This window comes from Euprymna scolopes, chromosome 19 (genome assembly GCF_053919585.1).
Source record: "Euprymna scolopes isolate OS-2025 chromosome 19, ASM5391958v1, whole genome shotgun sequence".
In the NCBI taxonomy this organism is placed as follows: Eukaryota; Metazoa; Mollusca; class Cephalopoda; order Sepiida; family Sepiolidae; genus Euprymna; species Euprymna scolopes.
In genome coordinates, this window is record NC_136500.1 from 127,655,779 (window position 1) to 127,674,530 (window position 18,752).

At 40.3% G+C, this 18,752-nt stretch overlaps 56 non-coding genes across 56 annotated transcripts; all 56 read left to right on the top strand.

Annotated features, from left to right (window-relative positions):
- The first annotated feature begins 64 nt into the window (after positions 1–64).
- Trnad-guc (transfer RNA aspartic acid (anticodon GUC)) lies at positions 65–136 on the top strand. Its single transcript has one exon. It is a non-coding gene; the product is annotated as a tRNA-Asp (tRNA).
- A 260-nt stretch (positions 137–396) lies between these two features.
- Positions 397–468, top strand: Trnad-guc (transfer RNA aspartic acid (anticodon GUC)). The gene has a single exon. It is a non-coding gene; the product is annotated as a tRNA-Asp (tRNA).
- Positions 469–731: 263 nt separating this feature from the next.
- Trnad-guc (transfer RNA aspartic acid (anticodon GUC)) lies at positions 732–803 on the top strand. Its single transcript has one exon. It is a non-coding gene; the product is annotated as a tRNA-Asp (tRNA).
- Positions 804–1,066: 263 nt separating this feature from the next.
- Positions 1,067–1,138, top strand: Trnad-guc (transfer RNA aspartic acid (anticodon GUC)). Its single transcript has one exon. It is a non-coding gene; the product is annotated as a tRNA-Asp (tRNA).
- A 263-nt stretch (positions 1,139–1,401) lies between these two features.
- On the top strand, positions 1,402–1,473 carry Trnad-guc (transfer RNA aspartic acid (anticodon GUC)). Its single transcript has one exon. It is a non-coding gene; the product is annotated as a tRNA-Asp (tRNA).
- A 262-nt stretch (positions 1,474–1,735) lies between these two features.
- Trnad-guc (transfer RNA aspartic acid (anticodon GUC)) lies at positions 1,736–1,807 on the top strand. The gene has a single exon. It is a non-coding gene; the product is annotated as a tRNA-Asp (tRNA).
- A 263-nt stretch (positions 1,808–2,070) lies between these two features.
- Trnad-guc (transfer RNA aspartic acid (anticodon GUC)) lies at positions 2,071–2,142 on the top strand. Its single transcript has one exon. It is a non-coding gene; the product is annotated as a tRNA-Asp (tRNA).
- Positions 2,143–2,405: 263 nt separating this feature from the next.
- Trnad-guc (transfer RNA aspartic acid (anticodon GUC)) lies at positions 2,406–2,477 on the top strand. The gene has a single exon. It is a non-coding gene; the product is annotated as a tRNA-Asp (tRNA).
- Positions 2,478–2,738: 261 nt separating this feature from the next.
- Positions 2,739–2,810, top strand: Trnad-guc (transfer RNA aspartic acid (anticodon GUC)). Its single transcript has one exon. It is a non-coding gene; the product is annotated as a tRNA-Asp (tRNA).
- Positions 2,811–3,073: 263 nt separating this feature from the next.
- Trnad-guc (transfer RNA aspartic acid (anticodon GUC)) lies at positions 3,074–3,145 on the top strand. The gene has a single exon. It is a non-coding gene; the product is annotated as a tRNA-Asp (tRNA).
- Positions 3,146–3,408: 263 nt separating this feature from the next.
- Positions 3,409–3,480, top strand: Trnad-guc (transfer RNA aspartic acid (anticodon GUC)). Its single transcript has one exon. It is a non-coding gene; the product is annotated as a tRNA-Asp (tRNA).
- A 261-nt stretch (positions 3,481–3,741) lies between these two features.
- Positions 3,742–3,813, top strand: Trnad-guc (transfer RNA aspartic acid (anticodon GUC)). Its single transcript has one exon. It is a non-coding gene; the product is annotated as a tRNA-Asp (tRNA).
- Positions 3,814–4,076: 263 nt separating this feature from the next.
- Trnad-guc (transfer RNA aspartic acid (anticodon GUC)) lies at positions 4,077–4,148 on the top strand. The gene has a single exon. It is a non-coding gene; the product is annotated as a tRNA-Asp (tRNA).
- A 260-nt stretch (positions 4,149–4,408) lies between these two features.
- On the top strand, positions 4,409–4,480 carry Trnad-guc (transfer RNA aspartic acid (anticodon GUC)). The gene has a single exon. It is a non-coding gene; the product is annotated as a tRNA-Asp (tRNA).
- Positions 4,481–4,743: 263 nt separating this feature from the next.
- Trnad-guc (transfer RNA aspartic acid (anticodon GUC)) lies at positions 4,744–4,815 on the top strand. The gene has a single exon. It is a non-coding gene; the product is annotated as a tRNA-Asp (tRNA).
- A 263-nt stretch (positions 4,816–5,078) lies between these two features.
- On the top strand, positions 5,079–5,150 carry Trnad-guc (transfer RNA aspartic acid (anticodon GUC)). The gene has a single exon. It is a non-coding gene; the product is annotated as a tRNA-Asp (tRNA).
- Positions 5,151–5,413: 263 nt separating this feature from the next.
- On the top strand, positions 5,414–5,485 carry Trnad-guc (transfer RNA aspartic acid (anticodon GUC)). The gene has a single exon. It is a non-coding gene; the product is annotated as a tRNA-Asp (tRNA).
- A 262-nt stretch (positions 5,486–5,747) lies between these two features.
- Trnad-guc (transfer RNA aspartic acid (anticodon GUC)) lies at positions 5,748–5,819 on the top strand. Its single transcript has one exon. It is a non-coding gene; the product is annotated as a tRNA-Asp (tRNA).
- A 263-nt stretch (positions 5,820–6,082) lies between these two features.
- Trnad-guc (transfer RNA aspartic acid (anticodon GUC)) lies at positions 6,083–6,154 on the top strand. The gene has a single exon. It is a non-coding gene; the product is annotated as a tRNA-Asp (tRNA).
- Positions 6,155–6,415: 261 nt separating this feature from the next.
- On the top strand, positions 6,416–6,487 carry Trnad-guc (transfer RNA aspartic acid (anticodon GUC)). Its single transcript has one exon. It is a non-coding gene; the product is annotated as a tRNA-Asp (tRNA).
- A 263-nt stretch (positions 6,488–6,750) lies between these two features.
- Positions 6,751–6,822, top strand: Trnad-guc (transfer RNA aspartic acid (anticodon GUC)). The gene has a single exon. It is a non-coding gene; the product is annotated as a tRNA-Asp (tRNA).
- Positions 6,823–7,085: 263 nt separating this feature from the next.
- On the top strand, positions 7,086–7,157 carry Trnad-guc (transfer RNA aspartic acid (anticodon GUC)). Its single transcript has one exon. It is a non-coding gene; the product is annotated as a tRNA-Asp (tRNA).
- A 261-nt stretch (positions 7,158–7,418) lies between these two features.
- Positions 7,419–7,490, top strand: Trnad-guc (transfer RNA aspartic acid (anticodon GUC)). Its single transcript has one exon. It is a non-coding gene; the product is annotated as a tRNA-Asp (tRNA).
- Positions 7,491–7,753: 263 nt separating this feature from the next.
- On the top strand, positions 7,754–7,825 carry Trnad-guc (transfer RNA aspartic acid (anticodon GUC)). Its single transcript has one exon. It is a non-coding gene; the product is annotated as a tRNA-Asp (tRNA).
- Positions 7,826–8,079: 254 nt separating this feature from the next.
- Positions 8,080–8,151, top strand: Trnad-guc (transfer RNA aspartic acid (anticodon GUC)). Its single transcript has one exon. It is a non-coding gene; the product is annotated as a tRNA-Asp (tRNA).
- Positions 8,152–8,414: 263 nt separating this feature from the next.
- Trnad-guc (transfer RNA aspartic acid (anticodon GUC)) lies at positions 8,415–8,486 on the top strand. Its single transcript has one exon. It is a non-coding gene; the product is annotated as a tRNA-Asp (tRNA).
- Positions 8,487–8,749: 263 nt separating this feature from the next.
- Positions 8,750–8,821, top strand: Trnad-guc (transfer RNA aspartic acid (anticodon GUC)). Its single transcript has one exon. It is a non-coding gene; the product is annotated as a tRNA-Asp (tRNA).
- Positions 8,822–9,084: 263 nt separating this feature from the next.
- On the top strand, positions 9,085–9,156 carry Trnad-guc (transfer RNA aspartic acid (anticodon GUC)). Its single transcript has one exon. It is a non-coding gene; the product is annotated as a tRNA-Asp (tRNA).
- A 262-nt stretch (positions 9,157–9,418) lies between these two features.
- Positions 9,419–9,490, top strand: Trnad-guc (transfer RNA aspartic acid (anticodon GUC)). The gene has a single exon. It is a non-coding gene; the product is annotated as a tRNA-Asp (tRNA).
- A 263-nt stretch (positions 9,491–9,753) lies between these two features.
- Positions 9,754–9,825, top strand: Trnad-guc (transfer RNA aspartic acid (anticodon GUC)). Its single transcript has one exon. It is a non-coding gene; the product is annotated as a tRNA-Asp (tRNA).
- A 263-nt stretch (positions 9,826–10,088) lies between these two features.
- Trnad-guc (transfer RNA aspartic acid (anticodon GUC)) lies at positions 10,089–10,160 on the top strand. The gene has a single exon. It is a non-coding gene; the product is annotated as a tRNA-Asp (tRNA).
- Positions 10,161–10,423: 263 nt separating this feature from the next.
- Positions 10,424–10,495, top strand: Trnad-guc (transfer RNA aspartic acid (anticodon GUC)). The gene has a single exon. It is a non-coding gene; the product is annotated as a tRNA-Asp (tRNA).
- A 261-nt stretch (positions 10,496–10,756) lies between these two features.
- Trnad-guc (transfer RNA aspartic acid (anticodon GUC)) lies at positions 10,757–10,828 on the top strand. The gene has a single exon. It is a non-coding gene; the product is annotated as a tRNA-Asp (tRNA).
- Positions 10,829–11,091: 263 nt separating this feature from the next.
- Trnad-guc (transfer RNA aspartic acid (anticodon GUC)) lies at positions 11,092–11,163 on the top strand. Its single transcript has one exon. It is a non-coding gene; the product is annotated as a tRNA-Asp (tRNA).
- A 263-nt stretch (positions 11,164–11,426) lies between these two features.
- Trnad-guc (transfer RNA aspartic acid (anticodon GUC)) lies at positions 11,427–11,498 on the top strand. The gene has a single exon. It is a non-coding gene; the product is annotated as a tRNA-Asp (tRNA).
- Positions 11,499–11,761: 263 nt separating this feature from the next.
- Positions 11,762–11,833, top strand: Trnad-guc (transfer RNA aspartic acid (anticodon GUC)). Its single transcript has one exon. It is a non-coding gene; the product is annotated as a tRNA-Asp (tRNA).
- A 263-nt stretch (positions 11,834–12,096) lies between these two features.
- Trnad-guc (transfer RNA aspartic acid (anticodon GUC)) lies at positions 12,097–12,168 on the top strand. The gene has a single exon. It is a non-coding gene; the product is annotated as a tRNA-Asp (tRNA).
- A 261-nt stretch (positions 12,169–12,429) lies between these two features.
- On the top strand, positions 12,430–12,501 carry Trnad-guc (transfer RNA aspartic acid (anticodon GUC)). The gene has a single exon. It is a non-coding gene; the product is annotated as a tRNA-Asp (tRNA).
- A 261-nt stretch (positions 12,502–12,762) lies between these two features.
- On the top strand, positions 12,763–12,834 carry Trnad-guc (transfer RNA aspartic acid (anticodon GUC)). The gene has a single exon. It is a non-coding gene; the product is annotated as a tRNA-Asp (tRNA).
- A 263-nt stretch (positions 12,835–13,097) lies between these two features.
- Positions 13,098–13,169, top strand: Trnad-guc (transfer RNA aspartic acid (anticodon GUC)). The gene has a single exon. It is a non-coding gene; the product is annotated as a tRNA-Asp (tRNA).
- A 263-nt stretch (positions 13,170–13,432) lies between these two features.
- On the top strand, positions 13,433–13,504 carry Trnad-guc (transfer RNA aspartic acid (anticodon GUC)). The gene has a single exon. It is a non-coding gene; the product is annotated as a tRNA-Asp (tRNA).
- A 263-nt stretch (positions 13,505–13,767) lies between these two features.
- On the top strand, positions 13,768–13,839 carry Trnad-guc (transfer RNA aspartic acid (anticodon GUC)). Its single transcript has one exon. It is a non-coding gene; the product is annotated as a tRNA-Asp (tRNA).
- Positions 13,840–14,100: 261 nt separating this feature from the next.
- On the top strand, positions 14,101–14,172 carry Trnad-guc (transfer RNA aspartic acid (anticodon GUC)). Its single transcript has one exon. It is a non-coding gene; the product is annotated as a tRNA-Asp (tRNA).
- A 263-nt stretch (positions 14,173–14,435) lies between these two features.
- Positions 14,436–14,507, top strand: Trnad-guc (transfer RNA aspartic acid (anticodon GUC)). The gene has a single exon. It is a non-coding gene; the product is annotated as a tRNA-Asp (tRNA).
- Positions 14,508–14,770: 263 nt separating this feature from the next.
- Positions 14,771–14,842, top strand: Trnad-guc (transfer RNA aspartic acid (anticodon GUC)). Its single transcript has one exon. It is a non-coding gene; the product is annotated as a tRNA-Asp (tRNA).
- Positions 14,843–15,105: 263 nt separating this feature from the next.
- On the top strand, positions 15,106–15,177 carry Trnad-guc (transfer RNA aspartic acid (anticodon GUC)). The gene has a single exon. It is a non-coding gene; the product is annotated as a tRNA-Asp (tRNA).
- Positions 15,178–15,440: 263 nt separating this feature from the next.
- Positions 15,441–15,512, top strand: Trnad-guc (transfer RNA aspartic acid (anticodon GUC)). Its single transcript has one exon. It is a non-coding gene; the product is annotated as a tRNA-Asp (tRNA).
- A 263-nt stretch (positions 15,513–15,775) lies between these two features.
- On the top strand, positions 15,776–15,847 carry Trnad-guc (transfer RNA aspartic acid (anticodon GUC)). Its single transcript has one exon. It is a non-coding gene; the product is annotated as a tRNA-Asp (tRNA).
- A 261-nt stretch (positions 15,848–16,108) lies between these two features.
- Positions 16,109–16,180, top strand: Trnad-guc (transfer RNA aspartic acid (anticodon GUC)). The gene has a single exon. It is a non-coding gene; the product is annotated as a tRNA-Asp (tRNA).
- Positions 16,181–16,443: 263 nt separating this feature from the next.
- Trnad-guc (transfer RNA aspartic acid (anticodon GUC)) lies at positions 16,444–16,515 on the top strand. Its single transcript has one exon. It is a non-coding gene; the product is annotated as a tRNA-Asp (tRNA).
- Positions 16,516–16,778: 263 nt separating this feature from the next.
- Trnad-guc (transfer RNA aspartic acid (anticodon GUC)) lies at positions 16,779–16,850 on the top strand. Its single transcript has one exon. It is a non-coding gene; the product is annotated as a tRNA-Asp (tRNA).
- Positions 16,851–17,113: 263 nt separating this feature from the next.
- Trnad-guc (transfer RNA aspartic acid (anticodon GUC)) lies at positions 17,114–17,185 on the top strand. Its single transcript has one exon. It is a non-coding gene; the product is annotated as a tRNA-Asp (tRNA).
- Positions 17,186–17,448: 263 nt separating this feature from the next.
- Positions 17,449–17,520, top strand: Trnad-guc (transfer RNA aspartic acid (anticodon GUC)). Its single transcript has one exon. It is a non-coding gene; the product is annotated as a tRNA-Asp (tRNA).
- Positions 17,521–17,781: 261 nt separating this feature from the next.
- Positions 17,782–17,853, top strand: Trnad-guc (transfer RNA aspartic acid (anticodon GUC)). Its single transcript has one exon. It is a non-coding gene; the product is annotated as a tRNA-Asp (tRNA).
- A 263-nt stretch (positions 17,854–18,116) lies between these two features.
- Positions 18,117–18,188, top strand: Trnad-guc (transfer RNA aspartic acid (anticodon GUC)). Its single transcript has one exon. It is a non-coding gene; the product is annotated as a tRNA-Asp (tRNA).
- Positions 18,189–18,449: 261 nt separating this feature from the next.
- Positions 18,450–18,521, top strand: Trnad-guc (transfer RNA aspartic acid (anticodon GUC)). The gene has a single exon. It is a non-coding gene; the product is annotated as a tRNA-Asp (tRNA).
- The last annotated feature ends 231 nt before the right edge of the window (positions 18,522–18,752 follow it).

Below are 18,752 nucleotides of genomic sequence, written 5' to 3' on the forward strand. Positions count from 1 at the left end.
GTGGCAGCTTTTTTTTGACATCTGTTTAAGTTTAGCGCATTATTAGAGTAGGTAAATGTCCGAATCCTCGGTAGTATAGTGGTAAGTATCCCCGCCTGTCACGCGGGAGACCGGGGTTCAATTCCCCGCCGGGGAGGATTTTTTATCTTTCTACTGCTACTAATCTAACTGGACTTTGTAACTGGATGTTGTGGAAAGATGTGTTTCTGCAAAACTAGCTTTTCAAACATTTACTTGAATTTTCCTCATACCCATCGTAAAGTTCGTGCTTGGATGTTTTTATGCGTCTATGTTTACAAATGTTACAGAAAACGCCGCCGCCATTTGCTTTTTTGGCAGTTTATTTTTGAAATCTGTTTAAGTTTAGCGCATTATTAGAGTAGGTAAATATCCAAATCCTCGGTAGTATAGTGGTAAGTATCCCCGCCTGTCATGCGGGAGACCGGGGTTTAATTCCCCGCCGGGGAGGATTTTTTATCTTTCTACTTCTACTAATCTTACTGGACTTTGTAACTGGATGTTGTGGAAAGAGGTGTTTCTGCAAAAAACTAGCTTTTCAAACATTAACTTGAATTTTCCTCATACCCATCGTAAACTTCGTGCTTGGATGTTTTTATGCGTCTATGTTCACAAATGTTACAGAAAACGCCGCCGCCATTTGCTTTTTGTGGCAGCTTATTTTTGAAATCTGTTTAAGTTTAGCGCATTATTAGAGTAGGTAAATGTCCGAATCCTCGGTAGTATAGTGGTAAGTATCCCCGCCTGTCATGCGGGAGACCGGGGTTCAATTCCCCGCCGGGGAGGATTTTTTATCTTTCTACTTCTACTAATCTAACTGGACTTTGTAACTGGATGTTGTGGAAAGATGTGTTCCTGCAAAAAACTAGCTTTTCAAATATTCACCTGAATTTTCCTCATACCCATCGTAAACTTCGTGCTTGGATGTTTTTATGCGTCTATGTTTACAAATGTTAAAGAAAACGCCGCCGCCATTTGCTTTTTGTAGCAGCTTATTTTTGAAATCTGTTTAAGGTTAGCGCATTATTAGAGTAGGTAAATATCCGAATCCTCGGTAGTATAGTGGTAAGTATCCCCGCCTGTCACGCGGGAGACCGGGGTTCAATTCCCCGCCGGGGAGGATTTTTTATCTTTCTACTTCTACTAATCTAACTGGACTTTGTAACTGGATGTTGTGGAAAGAGGTGTTTCTGCAAAAAACTAGCTTTTCAAACTTTAACTTGAATTTTCCTCATACCCATCGTAAACTTCGTGCTTGGATGTTTTTATGCGTCTATGTTAACAAATGTTACAGAAAACGCCGCCGCCATTTGCTTTTTGTGGCAGCTTATTTTTGAAATCTGTTTAAGTTTAGCGCATTATTAGAGTAGGTAAATGTCCGAATCCTCGGTAGTATAGTGGTAATTATCCCCGCCTGTCATGCGGGAGACCGGGGTTCAATTCCCCGCCGGGGAGGATTTTTTATCTTTCTACTTCTACTAATCTAACTGGACTTTGTAACTGGGTGTTGTGGAAAGATGTGTTCCTGCAAAAAACTAGCTTTTCAAATATTCACCTGAATTTTCCTCGTACCCATCGTAAACTTCGTACTTGGATGTTTTTATGCGTCTATGTTTACAAATGTTAAAGAAAAGCCGCCGCCATTTGCTTTTTGTGGCAGCTTATTTTTGAAATCTGTTTAAGTTTAGCGCATTATTAGAGTAGGTAAATATCCGAATCCTCGGTAGTATAGTGGTAAGTATCCCCGCCTGTCACGCGGGAGACCGGGGTTCAATTCCCCGCCGGGGAGGATTTTTTATCTTTCTACTTCTACTAATCTAACTGGACTTTGTAACTGGATGTTGTGGAAAGATGTGTTTCTGCAAAAAACTAGCTTTTCAAATATTCACCTGAATTTTCCTCATACCCATCGTAAACTTCGTGCTTGGATGTTTTTATGCGTCTATGTTTACAAATGTTACAGAAAACGCCGCCGCCATTTGCTTTTTGTGGCAGCTTATTTTTGAAATCTGTTTAAGTTTAGCGCATTATTAGAGTAGGTAAATATCCGAATCCTCGGTAGTATAGTGGTAAGTATCCCCGCCTGTCACGCGGGAGACCGGGGTTCAATTCCCCGCCGGGGAGGATTTTTTATCTTTCTACTTCTACTAATCTAACTGGACTTTGTAACTGGATGTTGTGGAAAGATGTATTTCTGCAAAAAACTAGCTTTTCAAACATTAACTTGAATTTTCCTCATACCCATCGTAAACTTCGTGCTTGGATGTTTTTATGCGTCTATGTTCACAAATGTTAAAGAAAACGCCGCCGCCTTTTGCTTTTTGTGGCAGCTTATTTTTGAAATCTGTTTAAGTGTAGCGCATTATTAGAGTAGGTAAATAACCGAATCCTCGGTAGTATAGTGGTAAGTATCCCCGCCTGTCACGCGGGAGACCGGGGTTCAATTCCCCGCCGGGGAGGATTTTTTATCTTTCTACTTCTACTAATCTAACTGGACTTTGTAACTGGATGTTGTGGAAAGATGTGTTTCTGCAAAACTAGCTTTTCAAACATTTACTTGAATTTTCCTCATACCCATCGTAAAGTTCGTGCTTGGATGTTTTTATGCGTCTATGTTTACAAATGTTAAAGAAAACGCCGCCGCCATTTGCTTTTTGTGGCAGTTTATTTTTGAAATCTGTTTAAGTGTAGCGCATCATTAGAGTAGGTAAATATCCGAATCCTCGGTAGTATAGTGGTAAGTATCCCCGCCTGTCACGCGGGAGACCGGGGTTCAATTCCCCGCCGGGGAGGATTTTTTATCTTTCTACTTCTACTAATCTAACTGGACTTTGTAACTGGATGTTGTGGAAAGATGTGTTTCTGCAAAAAACTAGCTTTTCAAACATTAACTTGAATTTTCCTCATACCCATCGTAAACTTCGTGCTTGGATGTTTTTATGCGTCTATGTTTACAAATGTTAAAGAAAACGCCGCCGCCATTTGCTTTTTGTGGCAGCTTATTTTTGAAATCTGTTTAAGTTTAGAGCATTATTAGAGTAGGTAAATATCCGAATCCTCGGTAGTATAGTGGTAAGTATCCCCGCCTGTCACGCGGGAGACCGGGGTTCAATTCCCCGCCGGGGAGGATTTTTTATCTTTCTACTTCTACTAATCTAACTGGACTTTGTAACTGGATGTTGTGGAAAGATGTGTTTCTGCAAAAAACTAGCTTTTCAAATATTCATCTGAATTTTCCTCATACCCATCGTAAACTTCGTGCTTGGATGTTTTTATGCGTCTATGTTTACAAATGTTAAAGAAAACGCCGCCGCCATTTGCTTTTTGTGGCAGCTTATTTTTGAAATCTGTTTAAGTTTAGCGCATTATTAGAGTAGGTAAATATCCGAATCCTCGGTAGTATAGTGGTAAGTATCCCCGCCTGTCACGCGGGAGACCGGGGTTCAATTCCCCGCCGGGGAGGATTTTTTATCTTTCTACTTCTACTAATCTAACTGGACTTTGTAACTGGATGTTGTGGAAAGATGTGTTTCTGCAAAACTAGCTTTTCAAACATTTACTTGAATTTTCCTCATACCCATCGTAAAGTTCGTGCTTGGATGTTTTTATGCGTCTATGTTTACAAATGTTACAGAAAACGCCGCCGCCATTTGCTTTTTGTGGCAGTTTATTTTTGAAATCTGTTTAAGTTTAGCGCATTATTAGAGTAGGTAAATATCCGAATCCTCGGTAGTATAGTGGGAAGTATCCCCGCCTGTCACGCGGGAGACCGGGGTTCAATTCCCCGCCGGGGAGGATTTTTTATCTTTCTACTTCTACTAATCTAACTGGACTTTGTAACTGGATGTTGTGGAAAGAGGTGTTTCTGCAAAAAACTAGCTGTTCAAACATTAACTTGAATTTTCCTCATACCCATCGTAAACTTCGTGCTTGGATGTTTTTATGCGTCTATGTTCACAAATGTTACAGAAAACGCCGCCGCCATTTGCTTTTTGTGGCAGCTTATTTTTGACATCTGTTTAAGTTTAGCGCATTATTAGAGTAGGTAAATGTCCGAATCCTCGGTAGTATAGTGGTAAGTATCCCCGCCTGTCACGCGGGAGACCGGGGTTCAATTCCCCGCCGGGGAGGATTTTTTATCTTTCTACTGCTACTAATCTAACTGGACTTTGTAACTGGATGTTGTGGAAAGATGTGTTTCTGCAAAACTAGCTTTTCAAACATTTACTTGAATTTTCCTCATACCCATCGTAAAGTTCGTGCTTGGATGTTTTTATGCGTCTATGTTTACAAATGTTACAGAAAACGCCGCCGCCATTTGCTTTTTTGGCAGTTTATTTTTGAAATCTGTTTAAGTTTAGCGCATTATTAGAGTAGGTAAATATCCAAATCCTCGGTAGTATAGTGGTAAGTATCCCCGCCTGTCATGCGGGAGACCGGGGTTTAATTCCCCGCCGGGGAGGATTTTTTATCTTTCTACTTCTACTAATCTTACTGGACTTTGTAACTGGATGTTGTGGAAAGAGGTGTTTCTGCAAAAAACTAGCTTTTCAAACATTAACTTGAATTTTCCTCATACCCATCGTAAACTTCGTGCTTGGATGTTTTTATGCGTCTATGTTCACAAATGTTACAGAAAACGCCGCCGCCATTTGCTTTTTGTGGCAGCTTATTTTTGAAATCTGTTTAAGTTTAGCGCATTATTAGAGTAGGTAAATGTCCGAATCCTCGGTAGTATAGTGGTAAGTATCCCCGCCTGTCATGCGGGAGACCGGGGTTCAATTCCCCGCCGGGGAGGATTTTTTATCTTTCTACTTCTACTAATCTAACTGGACTTTGTAACTGGATGTTGTGGAAAGATGTGTTCCTGCAAAAAACTAGCTTTTCAAATATTCACCTGAATTTTCCTCATACCCATCGTAAACTTCGTGCTTGGATGTTTTTATGCGTCTATGTTTACAAATGTTAAAGAAAACGCCGCCGCCATTTGCTTTTTGTAGCAGCTTATTTTTGAAATCTGTTTAAGGTTAGCGCATTATTAGAGTAGGTAAATATCCGAATCCTCGGTAGTATAGTGGTAAGTATCCCCGCCTGTCACGCGGGAGACCGGGGTTCAATTCCCCGCCGGGGAGGATTTTTTATCTTTCTACTTCTACTAATCTAACTGGACTTTGTAACTGGATATTGTGGAAAGAGGTGTTTCTGCAAAAAACTAGCTTTTCAAACTTTAACTTGAATTTTCCTCATACCCATCGTAAACTTCGTGCTTGGATGTTTTTATGCGTCTATGTTCACAAATGTTACAGAAAACGCCGCCGCCATTTGCTTTTTGTGGCAGCTTATTTTTGAAATCTGTTTAAGTTTAGCGCATTATTAGAGTAGGTAAATGTCCGAATCCTCGGTAGTATAGTGGTAATTATCCCCGCCTGTCATGCGGGAGACCGGGGTTCAATTCCCCGCCGGGGAGGATTTTTTATCTTTCTACTTCTACTAATCTAACTGGACTTTGTAACTGGGTGTTGTGGAAAGATGTGTTCCTGCAAAAAACTAGCTTTTCAAATATTCACCTGAATTTTCCTCGTACCCATCGTAAACTTCGTACTTGGATGTTTTTATGCGTCTATGTTTACAAATGTTAAAGAAAAGCCGCCGCCATTTGCTTTTTGTGGCAGCTTATTTTTGAAATCTGTTTAAGTTTAGCGCATTATTAGAGTAGGTAAATATCCGAATCCTCGGTAGTATAGTGGTAAGTATCCCCGCCTGTCACGCGGGAGACCGGGGTTCAATTCCCCGCCGGGGAGGATTTTTTATCTTTCTACTTCTACTAATCTAACTGGACTTTGTAACTGGATGTTGTGGAAAGATGTGTTTCTGCAAAAAACTAGCTTTTCAAATATTCACCTGAATTTTCCTCATACCCATCGTAAACTTCGTGCTTGGATGTTTTTATGCGTCTATGTTTACAAATGTTACAGAAAACGCCGCCGCCATTTGCTTTTTGTGGCAGCTTATTTTTGAAATCTGTTTAAGTTTAGCGCATTATTAGAGTAGGTAAATATCCGAATCCTCGGTAGTATAGTGGTAAGTATCCCCGCCTGTCACGCGGGAGACCGGGGTTCAATTCCCCGCCGGGGAGGATTTTTTATCTTTCTACTTCTACTAATCTAACTGGACTTTGTAACTGGATGTTGTGGAAAGATGTGTTTCTGCAAAACTAGCTTTTCAAACATTTACTTGAATTTTCCTCATACCCATCGTAAAGTTCGTGCTTGGATGTTTTTATGCGTCTATGTTTACAAATGTTAAAGAAAACGCCGCCGCCATTTGCTTTTTGTGGCAGTTTATTTTTGAAATCTGTTTAAGTGTAGCGCATCATTAGAGTAGGTAAATATCCGATTCCTCGGTAGTATAGTGGTAAGTATCCCCGCCTGTCACGCGGGAGACCGGGGTTCAATTCCCCGCCGGGGAGGATTTTTTATCTTTCTACTTCTACTAATCTAACTGGACTTTGTAACTGGATGTTGTGGAAAGATGTGTTTCTGCAAAAAACTAGCTTTTCAAACATTAACTTGAATTTTCCTCATACCCATCGTAAACTTCGTGCTTGGATGTTTTTATGCGTCTATGTTTACAAATGTTAAAGAAAACGCCGCCGCCATTTGCTTTTTGTGGCAGCTTATTTTTGAAATCTGTTTAAGTTTAGAGCATTATTAGATTAGGTAAATATCCGAATCCTCGGTAGTATAGTGGTAAGTATCCCCGCCTGTCACGCGGGAGACCGGGGTTCAATTCCCCGCCGGGGAGGATTTTTTATCTTTCTACTTCTACTAATCTAACTGGACTTTGTAACTGGATGTTGTGGAAAGATGTGTTTCTGCAAAAAACTAGCTTTTCAAATATTCATCTGAATTTTCCTCATACCCATCGTAAACTTCGTGCTTGGATGTTTTTATGCGTCTATGTTTACAAATGTTAAAGAAAACGCCGCCGCCATTTGCTTTTTGTGGCAGCTTATTTTTGAAATCTGTTTAAGTTTAGCGCATTATTAGAGTAGGTAAATATCCGAATCCTCGGCAGTATAGTGGTAAGTATCCCCGCCTGTCACGCGGGAGACCGGGGTTCAATTCCCCGCCGGGGAGGATTTTTTATCTTTCTACTTCTACTAATCTAACTGGACTTTGTAACTGGATGTTGTGGAAAGATGTGTTTCTGCAAAACTAGCTTTTCAAACATTTACTTGAATTTTCCTCATACCCATCGTAAAGTTCGTGCTTGGATGTTTTTATGCGTCTATGTTTACAAATGTTACAGAAAACGCCGCCGCCATTTGCTTTTTGTGGCAGTTTATTTTTGAAATCTGTTTAAGTTTAGCGCATTATTAGAGTAGGTAAATATCCGAATCCTCGGTAGTATAGTGGTAAGTATCCCCGCCTGTCACGCGGGAGACCGGGGTTCAATTCCCCGCCGGGGAGGAATTTTTATCTTTCTACTTCTACTAATCTAACTGGACTTTGTAACTGGATGTTGTGGAAAGAGGTGTTTCTGCAAAAAACTAGCTGTTCAAACATTAACTTGAATTTTCCTCATACCCATCGTAAACTTCGTGCTTGGATGTTTTTATGCGTCTATGTTCACAAATGTTACAGAAAACGCATCCGCCATTTGCTTTTTGTGGCAGCTTATTTTTGACATCTGTTTAAGTTTAGCGCATTATTAGAGTAGGTAAATGTCCGAATCCTCGGTAGTATAGTGGTAAGTATCCCCGCCTGTCACGCGGGAGACCGGGGTTCAATTCCCCGCCGGGGAGGATTATTTATCTTTCTACTAATCTAACTGGACTTTGTAACTGGATGTTGTGGAAAGATGTGTTTCTGCAAAACTAGCTTTTCAAACATTTACTTGAATTTTCCTCATACCCATCGTAAAGTTCGTGCTTGGATGTTTTTATGCGTCTATGTTTACAAATGTTTCAGAAAACGCCGCCGCCATTTGCTTTTTTGGCAGTTTATTTTTGAAATCTGTTTAAGTTTAGCGCATTATTAGAGTAGGTAAATATCCGAATCCTCGGTAGTATAGTGGTAAGTATCCCCGCCTGTCATGCGGGAGACCGGGGTTTAATTCCCCGCCGGGGAGGATTTTTTATCTTTCTACTTCTACTAATCTAACTGGACTTTGTAACTGGATGTTGTGGAAAGAGGTGTTTCTGCAAAAAACTAGCTTTTCAAACATTAACTTGAATTTTCCTCATACCCATCGTAAACTTCGTGCTTGGATGTTTTTATGCGTCTATGTTCACAAATGTTACAGAAAACGCCGCCGCCATTTGCTTTTTGTGGCAGCTTATTTTTGAAATCTGTTTAAGTTTAGCGCATTATTAGAGTAGGTAAATGTCCGAATCCTCGGTAGTATAGTGGTAAGTATCCCCGCCTGTCATGCGGGAGACCGGGGTTCAATTCCCCGCCGGGGAGGATTTTTTATCTTTCTACTTCTACTAATCTAACTGGACTTTGTAACTGGATGTTGTGGAAAGATGTGTTCCTGCAAAAAACTAGCTTTTCAAATATTCACCTGAATTTTCCTCATACCCATCGTAAACTTCGTGCTTGGATGTTTTTATGCGTCTATGTTTACAAATGTTAAAGAAAACGCCGCCGACATTTGCTTTTTGTAGCAGCTTATTTTTGAAATCTGTTTAAGTTTAGCGCATTATTAGAGTAGGTAAATATCCGAATCCTCGGTAGTATAGTGGTAAGTATCCCCGCCTGTCACGCGGGAGACCGGGGTTCAATTCCCCGCCGGGGAGGATTTTTTATCTTTCTACTTCTACTAATCTAACTGGACTTTGTAACTGGATGTTGTGGAAAGAGGTGTTTCTGCAAAAAACTAGCTTTTCAAACTTTAACTTGAATTTTCCTCATACCCATCGTAAACTTCGTGCTTGGATGTTTTTATGCGTCTATGTTCACAAATGTTACAGAAAACGCCGCCGCCATTTGCTTTTTGTGGCAGCTTATTTTTGAAATCTGTTTAAGTTTAGCGCATTATTAGAGTAGGTAAATGTCCGAATCCTCGGTAGTATAGTGGTAAGTATCCCCGCCTGTCATGCGGGAGACCGGGGTTCAATTCCCCGCCGGGGAGGATTTTTTATCTTTCTACTTCTACTAATCTAACTGGACTTTGTAACTGGGTGTTGTGGAAAGATGTGTTCCTGCAAAAAACTAGCTTTTCAAATATTCACCTGAATTTTCCTCGTACCCATCGTAAACTTCGTACTTGGATGTTTTTATGCGTCTATGTTTACAAATGTTAAAGAAAAGCCGCCGCCATTTGCTTTTTGTGGCAGCTTATTTTTGAAATCTGTTTAAGTTTAGCGCATTATTAGAGTAGGTAAATATCCGAATCCTCGGTAGTATAGTGGTAAGTATCCCCGCCTGTCACGCGGGAGACCGGGGTTCAATTCCCCGCCGGGGAGGATTTTTTATCTTTCTACTTCTACTAATCTAACTGGACTTTGTAACTGGATGTTGTGGAAAGAGGTGTTTCTGCAAAAAACTAGCTTTTCAAACATTAACTTGAATTTTCCTCATACCCATCGTAAACTTCGTGCTTGGATGTTTTTATGCGTCTATGTTCACAAATGTTACAGAAAACGCCGCCGCCATTTGCTTTTTGTGGCAGCTTATTTTTGAAATCTGTTTAAGTTTAGCGCATTATTAGAGTAGGTAAATGTCCGAATCCTCGGTAGTATAGTGGTAAGTATCCCCGCCTGTCATGCGGGAGACCGGGGTTCAATTCCCCGCCGGGGAGGATTTTTTATCTTTCTACTTCTACTAATCTAACTGGACTTTGTAACTGGATGTTGTGGAAAGATGTGTTCCTGCAAAAAACTAGCTTTTCAAATATTCACCTGGATTTTCCTCATACCCATCGTAAAGTTCGTGCTTGGATGTTTTTATGCGTCTATGTTTACAAATGTTAAAGAAAACGCCGCCGCCATTTGCTTTTTGTAGCAGCTTATTTTTGAAATCTGTTTAAGTTTAGCGCATTATTAGAGTAGGTAAATATCCGAATCCTCGGTAGTATAGTGGTAAGTATCCCCGCCTGTCACGCGGGAGACCGGGGTTCAATTCCCCGCCGGGGAGGATTTTTTATCTTTCTACTTCTACTAATCTAACTGGACTTTGTAACTGGATGTTGTGGAAAGATGTGTTTCTGCAAAAAACTAGCTTTTCAAATATTCACCTGACTTTTCCTCATACCCATCGTAAACTTCGTGCTTGGATGTTTTTATGCGTCTATGTTTACAAATGTTAAAGAAAACGCCGCCGCCATTTGCTTTTTGTGGCAGCTTATTTTTGAAATCTGTTTAAGTTTAGCGCATTATTAGAGTAGGTAAATATCCGAATCCTCGGTAGTATAGTGGTAAGTATCCCCGCCTGTCACGCGGGAGACCGGGGTTCAATTCCCCGCCGGGGAGGATTTTTTATCTTTCTACTTCTACTAATCTAACTGGACTTTGTAACTGGATGTTGTGGAAAGATGTGTTTCTGCAAAACTAGCTTTTCAAACATTTACTTGAATTTTCCTCATACCCATCGTAAAGTTCGTGCTTGGATGTTTTTATGCGTCTATGTTTACAAATGTTAAAGAAAACGCCGCCGCCATTTGCTTTTTGTGGCAGCTTATTTTTGAAATCTGTTTAAGTTTAGCGCATTATTAGAGTAGGTAAATATCCGAATCCTCGGTAGTATAGTGGTAAGTATCCCCGCCTGTCACGCGGGAGACCGGGGTTCAATTCCCCGCCGGGGAGGATTTTTTATCTTTCTACTTCTACTAATCTAACTGGACTTTGTAACTGGATGTTGTGGAAAGATGTGTTTCTGCAAAAAACTAGCTTTTCAAACATTAACTTGAATTTTCCTCATACCCATCGTAAACTTCGTGCTTGGATGTTTTTATGCGTCTATGTTTACAAATGTTACAGAAAACGCCGCCGCCATTTGCTTTTTGTGGCAGCTTATTTTTGAAATCTGTTTAAGTTTAGCGCATTATTAGAGTAGGTAAATATCCGAATCCTCGGTAGTATAGTGGTAAGTATCCCCGCCTGTCACGCGGGAGACCGGGGTTCAATTCCCCGCCGGAGAGGATTTTTTATCTTTCTACTTCTACTAATCTAACTGGACTTTGTAACTGGATGTTGTGGAAAGATGTGTTTCTGCAAAAAACTAGCTTTTCAAATATTAACTTGAATTTTCCTCATACCCATCGTAAACTTCGTGCTTGGATGTTTTTATGCGTCTATGTTTACAAATGTTACAGAAAACGCCGCCGCCATTTGCTTTTTGTGGCAGCTTATTTTTGAAATCTGTTTAAGTTTAGCGCATTATTAGAGTAGGTAAATATCCGAATCCTCGGTAGTATAGTGGTAAGTATCCCCGCCTGTCACGCGGGAGACCGGGGTTCAATTCCCCGCCGGAGAGGATTTTTTATCTTTCTACTTCTACTAATCTAACTGGACTTTGTAACTGGATGTTGTGGAAAGATGTGTTTCTGCAAAAAACTAGCTTTTCAAATATTAACTTGAATTTTCCTCATACCCATCGTAAACTTCGTGCTTGGATGTTTTTATGCGTCTATGTTTACAAATGTTAAAGAAAACGCCGCCGCCATTTGCTTTTTGTGGCAGCTTATTTTTGAAATCTGTTTAAGTTTAGCGCATTATTAGAGTAGGTAAATATCCGAATCCTCGGTAGTATAGTGGTAAGTATCCCCGCCTGTCACGCGGGAGACCGGGGTTCAATTCCCCGCCGGAGAGGATTTTTTATCTTTCTACTTCTACTAATCTAACTGGACTTTGTAACTGGATGTTGTGGAAAGATGTGTTTCTGCAAAAAACTAGCTTTTCAAATATTAACTTGAATTTTCCTCATACCCATCGTAAACTTCGTGCTTGGATGTTTTTATGCGTCTATGTTTACAAATGTTAAAGAAAAAACCGCCGCCATTTGCTTTTTGTGGCAGCTTATTTTTGAAATCTGTTTAAGTTTAGCGGATTATTAGAGTAGGTAAATATCCGAATCCTCGGTAGTATAGTGGTAAGTATCCCCGCCTGTCACGCGGGAGACCGGGGTTCAATTCCCCGCCGGGGAGGATTTTTTATCTTTCTACTTCTACTAATCTAACTGGACTTTGTAACTGGATGTTGTGGAAAGATGTGTTTCTGCAAAACTAGCTTTTCAAACATTTACTTGAATTTTCCTCATACCCATCGTAAAGTTCGTGCTTGGATGTTTTTATGCGTCTATGTTTACGAATGTTACAGAAAACGCCGCCGCCATTTGCTTTTTGTGGCAGTTTATTTTTGAAATCTGTTTAAGTTTAGCGCATTATTAGAGTAGGTAAATGTCCGAATCCTCGGTAGTATAGTGGTAAGTATCCCCGCCTGTCACGCGGGAGACCGGGGTTCAATTCCCCGCCGGGGAGGATTTTTTATCTTTCTACTGCTACTAATCTAACTGGACTTTGTAACTGGATGTTGTGGAAAGATGTGTTTCTGCAAAACTAGCTTTTCAAACATTTACTTGAATTTTCCTCATACCCATCGTAAAGTTCGTGCTTGGATGTTTTTATGCGTCTATGTTTACAAATGTTACAGAAAAGTCCGCCGCCATTTGCTTTTTGTGGCAGTTTATTTTTGAAATCTGTTTAAGTTTAGCGCATTATTAGAGTAGGTAAATATCCGAATCCTCGGTAGTATAGTGGTAAGTATCCCCGCCTGTCACGCGGGAGACCGGGGTTCAATTCCCCGCCGGGGAGGATTTTTTATCTTTCTACTTCTACTAATCTAACTGGACTTTGTAACTGGATGTTGTGGAAAGAGGTGTTTCTGCAAAAAACTAGCTTTTCAAACATTAACTTGAATTTTCCTCATACCCATCGTAAACTTCGTGCTTGGATGTTTTTATGCGTCTATGTTCACAAATGTTACAGAAAACGCCGCCGCCATTTGCTTTTTGTGGCAGCTTATTTTTGAAATCTGTTTAAGTTTAGCGCATTATTAGAGTAGGTAAATGTCCGAATCCTCGGTAGTATAGTGGTAAGTATCCCCGCCTGTCACGCGGGAGACCGGGGTTCAATTCCCCGCCGGGGAGGATTTTTTATCTTTCTACTTCTACTAATCTAACTGGACTTTGTAACTGGATGTTGTGGAAAGATGTGTTTCTGCAAAAAACTAGCTTTTCAAATATTCACCTGAATTTTCCTCATACCCATCGTAAACTTCGTGCTTGGATGTTTTTATGCGTCTATGTTTACAAATGTTAAAGAAAACGCCGCCGCCATTTGCTTTTTGTAGCAGCTTATTTTTGAAATCTGTTTAAGTTTAGCGCATTATTAGAGTAGGTAAATATCCGAATCCTCGGTAGTATAGTGGTAAGTATCCCCGCCTGTCACGCGGGAGACCGGGGTTCAATTCCCCGCCGGGGAGGATTTTTTATCTTTCTACTTCTACTAATCTAACTTGACTTTGTAACTGGATGTTGTGGAAAGATGTTTTTCTGCAAAAAACTAGCTTTTCAAATATTCACCTGAATTTTCCTCATACCCATCGTAAACTTCGTGCTTGGATGTTTTTATGCGTCTATGTTTACAAATGTTAAAGAAAACGCCGCCGCCATTTGCTTTTTGTGGCAGCTTATTTTTGAAATCTGTTTAAGTTTAGCGCATTATTAGAGTAGGTAAATATCCGAATCCTCGGTAGTATAGTGGTAAGTATCCCCGCCTGTCACGCGGGAGACCGGGGTTCAATTCCCCGCCGGGGAGGATTTTTTATCTTTCTACTTCTACTAATCTAACTGGACTTTGTAACTGGATGTTGTGGAAAGATGTGTTTCTGCAAAACTAGCTTTTCAAACATTAACTTGAATTTTCCTCATACCCATCGTAAAGTTCGTGCTTGGATGTTTTTATGCGTCTATGTTTACAAATGTTAAAGAAAACGCCGCCGCCATTTGCTTTTTGTGGCAGCTTATTTTTGAAATCTGTTTAAGTTTAGCGCATTATTAGAGTAGGTAAATATCCGAATCCTCGGTAGTATAGTGGTAAGTATCCCCGCCTGTCACGCGGGAGACCGGGGTTCAATTCCCCGCCAGGGAGGATTTTTTATCTTTCTACTTCTACTAATCTAACTGGACTTTGTAACTGGATGTTGTGGAAAGATGTGTTTCTGCAAACAACTAGCTTTTCAAATATTCACCTGACTTTTCCTCATACCCATCGTAAACTTCGTGCTTGGATGTTTTTATGCGTCTATGTTTACAAATGTTAAAGAAAACGCCGCCGCCATTTGCTTTTTGTGGCAGTTTATTTTTGAAATCTGTTTAAGTTTAGCGCATTATTAGAGTAGGTAAATATCCGAATCCTCGGTAGTATAGTGGTAAGTATCCCCGCCTGTCACGCGGGAGACCGGGGTTCAATTCCCCGCCGGGGAGGATTTTTTATCTTTCTACTTCTTCTAATCCAACTGGACTTTGTAACTGGATGTTGTGGAAAGATGTGTTTCTGCAAACAACTAGCTTTTCAAATATTCACCTGAATTTTCCTCATACCCATCGTAAACTTCGTGCTTGGATGTTTTTATGCGTCTATGTTTACAAATGTTAAAGAAAACGCCGCCGCCATTTGCTTTTTGTGGCAGCTTATTTTTGAAATCTGTTTAAGTTTAGCGCATTATTAGAGTAGGTAAATATCTGAATCCTCGGTAGTATAGTGGTAAGTATCCCCGCCTGTCACGCGGGAGACCGGGGTTCAATTCCCCGCCGGGGAGGATTTTTTATCTTTCTACTTCTACTAATCTAACTGGACTTTGTAACTGGATGTTGTGGAAAGATGTGTTTCTGCAAAAAACTAGCTTTTCAAATATTAACTTGAATGTTCCTCATACCCATCGTAAACTTCGTGCTTGGATGTTTTTATGCGTCTATGTTTACAAATGTTAAAGAAAACGCCGCCGCCATTTGCTTTTTGTGGCAGCTTATTTTTGAAATCTGTTTAAGTTTAGCGCATTATTAGAGTAGGTAAATATCCGAATCCTCGGTAGTATAGTGGTAAGTATCCCCGCCTGTCACGCGGGAGACCGGGGTTCAATTCCCCGCCGGAGAGGATTTTTTATCTTTCTACTTCTACTAATCTAACTGGACTTTGTAACTGGATGTTGTGGAAAGATGTGTTTCTGCAAAAAACTAGCTTTTCAAATATTAACTTGAATTTTCCTCATACCCATCGTAAACTTCGTGCTTGGATGTTTTTATGCGTCTATGTTTACAAATGTTACAGAAAACGCCGCCGCCATTTGCTTTTTGTGGCAGCTTATTTTTGAAATCTGTTTAAGTTTAGCGCATTATTAGAGTAGGTAAATATCCGAATCCTCGGTAGTATAGTGGTAAGTATCCCCGCCTGTCACGCGGGAGACCGGGGTTCAATTCCCCGCCGGAGAGGATTTTTTATCTTTCTACTTCTACTAATCTAACTGGACTTTGTGACTGGATGTTGTGGAAAGATGTGTTTCTGCAAAAAACTAGCTTTTCAAATATTAACTTGAATTTTCCTCATACCCATCGTAAACTTCGTGCTTGGATGTTTTTATGCGTCTATGTTTACAAATGTTAAAGAAAACGCCGCCGCCATTTGCTTTTTGTGGCAGCTTATTTTTGAAATCTGTTTAAGTTTAGCGGATTATTAGAGTAGGTAAATATCCGAATCCTCGGTAGTATAGTGGTAAGTATCCCCGCCTGTCACGCGGGAGACCGGGGTTCAATTCCCCTCCGGGGAGGATTTTTTATCTTTCTACTTCTACTAATCTAACTGGACTTTGTAACTGGATGTTGTGGAAAGATGTGTTTCTGCAAAACTAGCTTTTCAAACATTTACTTGAATTTTCCTCATACCCATCGTAAAGTTCGTGCTTGGATGTTTTTATGCGTCTATGTTTACGAATGTTACAGAAAACGCCGCCGCCATTTGCTTTTTGTGGCAGTTTATTTTTGAAATCTGTTTAAGTTTAGCGCATTATTAGAGTAGGTAAATATCCGAATCCTCGGTAGTATAGTGGTAAGTATCCCCGCCTGTCACGCGGGAGACCGGGGTTCAATTCCCCGCCGGGGAGGATTTTTTATCTTTCTACTTCTACTAATCTAACTGGACTTTGTAACTGGATGTTGTGGAAAGAGGTGTTTCTGCAAAAAACTAGCTTTTCAAACATTAACTTGAATTTTCCTCATACCCATCGTAAACTTCGTGCTTGGATGTTTTTATGCGTCTATGTTCACAAATGTTACAGAAAACGCCGCCGCCATTTGCTTTTTGTGGCAGCTTATTTTTGACATCTGTTTAAGTTTAGCGCATTATTAGAGTAGGTAAATGTCCGAATCCTCGGTAGTATAGTGGTAAGTATCCCCGCCTGTCACGCGGGAGACCGGGGTTCAATTCCCCGCCGGGGAGGATTTTTTATCTTTCTACTTCTACTAATCTAACTGGACTTTGTAACTGGATGTTGTGGAAAGATGTGTTTCTGCAAAAAACTAGCTTTTCAAATATTAACTTGAATGTTCCTCATACCCATCGTAAACTTCGTGCTTGGATGTTTTTATGCGTCTATGTTTACAAATGTTAAAGAAAACGCCGCCGCCATTTGCTTTTTGTGGCAGCTTATTTTTGAAATCTGTTTAAGTTTAGCGCATTATTAGAGTAGGTAAATATCCGAATCCTCGGTAGTATAGTGGTAAGTATCCCCGCCTGTCACGCGGGAGACCGGGGTTCAATTCCCCGCCGGAGAGGATTTTTTATCTTTCTACTTCTACTAATCTAACTGGACTTTGTAACTGGATGTTGTGGAAAGATGTGTTTCTGCAAAAAACTAGCTTTTCAAATATTAACTTGAATTTTCCTCATACCCATCGTAAACTTCGTGCTTGGATGTTTTTATGCGTCTATGTTTACAAATGTTACAGAAAACGCCGCCGCCATTTGCTTTTTGTGGCAGCTTATTTTTGAAATCTGTTTAAGTTTAGCGCATTATTAGAGTAGGTAAATATCCGAATCCTCGGTAGTATAGTGGTAAGTATCCCCGCCTGTCACGCGGGAGACCGGGGTTCAATTCCCCGCCGGAGAGGATTTTTTATCTTTCTACTTCTACTAATCTAACTGGACTTTGTAACTGGATGTTGTGGAAAGATGTGTTTCTGCAAAAAACTAGCTTTTCAAATATTAACTTGAATTTTCCTCATACCCATCGTAAACTTCGTGCTTGGATGTTTTTATGCGTCTATGTTTACAAATGTTAAAGAAAACGCCGCCGCCATTTGCTTTTTGTGGCAGCTTATTTTTGAAATCTGTTTAAGTTTAGCGGATTATTAGAGTAGGTAAATATCCGAATCCTCGGTAGTATAGTGGTAAGTATCCCCGCCTGTCACGCGGGAGACCGGGGTTCAATTCCCCGCCGGGGAGGATTTTTTATCTTTCTACTTCTACTAATCTAACTGGACTTTGTAACTGGATGTTGTGGAAAGATGTGTTTCTGCAAAACTAGCTTTTCAAACATTTACTTGAATTTTCCTCATACCCATCGTAAAGTTCGTGCTTGGATGTTTTTATGCGTCTATGTTTACGAATGTTACAGAAAACGCCGCCGCCATTTGCTTTTTGTGGCAGTTTATTTTTGAAATCTGTTTAAGTTTAGCGCATTATTAGAGTAGGTAAATATCCGAATCCTCGGTAGTATAGTGGTAAGTATCCCCGCCTGTCACGCGGGAGACCGGGGTTCAATTCCCCGCCGGGGAGGATTTTTTATCTTTCTACTTCTACTAATCTAACTGGACTTTGTAACTGGATGTTGTGGAAAGAGGTGTTTCTGCAAAAAACTAGCTTTTCAAACATTAACTTGAATTTTCCTCATACCCATCGTAAACTTCGTGCTTGGATGTTTTTATGCGTCTATGTTCACAAATGTTACAGAAAACGCCGCCGCCATTTGCTTTTTGTGGCAGCTTATTTTTGACATCTGTTTAAGTTTAGCGCATTATTAGAGTAGGTAAATGTCCGAATCCTCGGTAGTATAGTGGTAAGTATCCCCGCCTGTCACGCGGGAGACCGGGGTTCAATTCCCCGCCGGGGAGGATTTTTTATCTTTCTACTGCTACTAATCTAACTGGACTTTGTAACTGGATGTTGTGGAAAGATGTGTTTCTGCAAAACTAGCTTTTCAAACATTTACTTGAATTTTCCTCATACCCATCGTAAAGTTCGTGCTTGGATGTTTTTATGCGTCTATGTTTACAAATGTTACAGAAAAGTCCGCCGCCATTTGCTTTTTGTGGCAGTTTATTTTTGAAATCTGTTTAAGTTTAGCGCATTATTAGAGTAGGTAAATATCCGAATCCTCGGTAGTATAGTGGTAAGTATCCCCGCCTGTCACGCGGGAGACCGGGGTTCAATTCCCCGCCGGGGAGGATTTTTTATCTTTCTACTTCTACTAATCTAACTGGACTTTGTAACTGGATGTTGTGGAAAGAGGTGTTTCTGCAAAAAACTAGCTTTTCAAACATTAACTTGAATTTTCCTCATACCCATCGTAAACTTCGTGCTTGGATGTTTTTATGCGTCTATGTTCACAAATGTTACAGAAAACGCCGCCGCCATTTGCTTTTTGTGGCAGCTTATTTTTGAAATCTGTTTAAGTT